Here is a 2,778-nt window from a genome sequence, read left to right on the forward strand (position 1 = left end):
TATACATAAATTGCACGTGGCGTGCGTCTAAACTCATAACTCTGGCTCGGTTTTTTTCAGCTGCACTTCCTTACATTTTCCGCATTTAAAATGAGACAAGTGTATATTCGGGCTTTCGAAGGGAGAGACAGAAGAGAAGAAAAAAAGGAAATAAAGTAAAAGTGCAACTAAAAAGAACTTTTTGTATTCTTGCCGCAGATTAGCGCTAAATATGATATATAAGTTTTGGGCCGAAATATAACAGCATTCTTTTAATAGAGTTTAACAAACTTTGGTTGTATATAGTGTAGGAATTATATACTTTAATAATTGTTTTCTAAAACACTCATATTATGCCAATAAAAATATAAAGATTGATATAATTGCTTTAATCGAATATTTGCCAAAGTTTAATTTTCGTTATATATTATTATTGTCTTTTTGTAGACAAATTAAATGTTAGATTTTAAGTTTATTTTCGAAGCTTTTCGGATTAAAAAGAAGAAAATATTGATTTTTTTCATCATTCATTGTAAACATCGGACCGCTTTTTAGTCTAACATGCGGTGAGAATGCAAGTCGTAGAACTTGATAAGCGTTAATCGCTGTGTTCAGAAAGATTCAGCAGCGGGACCCTGAAGGGGCAAGAGAGTTCGAAGAACGTTTTTCGGACACAGAAAAAGAAAAAAAAGAAAAGAAAAAACGCTTCGCTACTTTGCGCGCTGTGATTAATCAAACAATCGTTTCCTAAAAGGCGCATCCTAAGTCTCTTGTAACGTCTATCGAGTATCTGACAACACATTGCTGTACAGTAAACTTAGGTAAATTGTTAATGGACGAGGTAGAGACAATCTGTATAAAGTACTGTATAAATTATACATACGTGTTATCTATCGCTTGTGTATTATATCTCCAATTTAATAAATGGAACACGTATTATGGTATAATTGTAGAATTATATTATATATCTCGTAATGCGTTCACTTCATTTATCCCGTCCATCCTCCTCAATTATCACACACTGCAATTTTCAGCTCCGTATATTAAAATTGTTGTAATTGATATATGTTTTTATTCGATTAAAATTCATTTAGGCTTTGAAAATCGGCTAAATATTTGTGTAATTGCAAAGAATGAAATTAGAGTAAAACATCATTAAAATATAAATAAAAAATATTTTTTCTTTATATGTGATAATAAAATGTTGATTATCAGAATGATAATTTCTTTACTTCAAATTTTGTTCAATTAGGACAGTAATTTCCATTTTGTGGTCCAAAAAAGCCAAACGTCACGTATATGATTTATACTTAATTAAACTCAAACTTATCGAAGTGGGCAATAAAGTGGATGAAATAAAAAAACATTGCAAGAAGCACAAAATAGAAATTAGCGATTATGATTACTTCTAAGTTATTAGATCCATGCTCCCGAACAGATTTTCCCATCCGATTTTCCTTCAGAACAGATATTCTTCTATCGATCTTCCTTCATGTTTGAAAGCAGACAATATATTAGAATAAATTTTGCATTTTATTATTTATTACAATGTTATACATATCATGTATAACATGATATGTTATACATATCATGTATGTCCTTATGACAATGACAGAAATTCGATGTAACGATCGATGCAAAATCATACGTGGAACAACAACAATATAATAAATAAATATAATTAAGGGGAAGAAAAGAAATAAATAATTTTATCTTAATATACATAATACAAATATCGAGTTCTTTTTGTTATCCCTTGTACGCAATTTCAGCCCACAGATATACTGTTAATTGGTATCTCCGTATTCTGATTAAATCGCGGTTACAACGCAATCTCCACGTAACTTGCGCTATATGAAGCCATGTATCCATGTCTGGAGAAATTATTTGCAACTTAGTCCTGGCGATCACTGTAATTCGCGAGTGAGGAGGAAGAGCATTAGTGCGCAATTAATCGGTCATCGCGAGGAAGAGGTAGAGCGGGATGAGGGACGAGGAAGGGAGACGCAAAAAAAGTGAATGGAAAAAGTAATTTCTTAAAACAAATTCCTAGGACGTTTGCTTCTTGCAAGCGAAAGGTAAATTATCTGTTGCAAAAAAATTAACGCTCTCCTCAAAATAATCGGCCATCCTATATAAATATATTAATTTTTTTTTACGTACAATACTAAAAATTAACATGCAGTTTTTCGAATAAATGAACAAAGTTCTACAAACTTTCTGTTAAACATAGTAATCCTTTGAACACAAACTAACAGTAACATTACATTAATGTTATAATTTTCTCTTCAACAATGTAACTACAATATTATACAAAAAAATTTGTGTTAAATTTAACACATTTCACAATTTAACACATGTCAAACGGTCCACCCAAATTTTTGTGTTAATTTAAGATGAAACAAGAATATATTAGAAAGTAACAAATATCATGTAAAAAATTAACACAAGAAGCATAATGACACGATTTAAAAACAAATTTTATTGTATTAAATTGACATATTTATAACGTTATAAATTTAACTGCAAATTAAATGCAATTTTTACATTTTTAGTTTAGGCTATGCTTCTGTGATATTTGACATATGTAATATAATAAATTTAATAGATATTTACTGTTACTTAAAGAAAATAACACAAAATATCTGTACCTTTTTGTATGTATATAAAATATGTAACTATAGTTGTGTATAGAACATATTTCTTCAATAAAAGTAACATTTATAATATTAAATCAATATATACTTTTTATTCATTTATTCTTAGAATTTATGTTCTAAAACTCTATATATATATATA

The sequence above is a fragment of the Atta colombica genome, unplaced genomic scaffold (assembly GCF_001594045.1).
Source record: "Atta colombica isolate Treedump-2 unplaced genomic scaffold, Acol1.0 scaffold25, whole genome shotgun sequence".
NCBI lineage: Eukaryota > Metazoa > Arthropoda > Insecta > Hymenoptera > Formicidae > Atta > Atta colombica.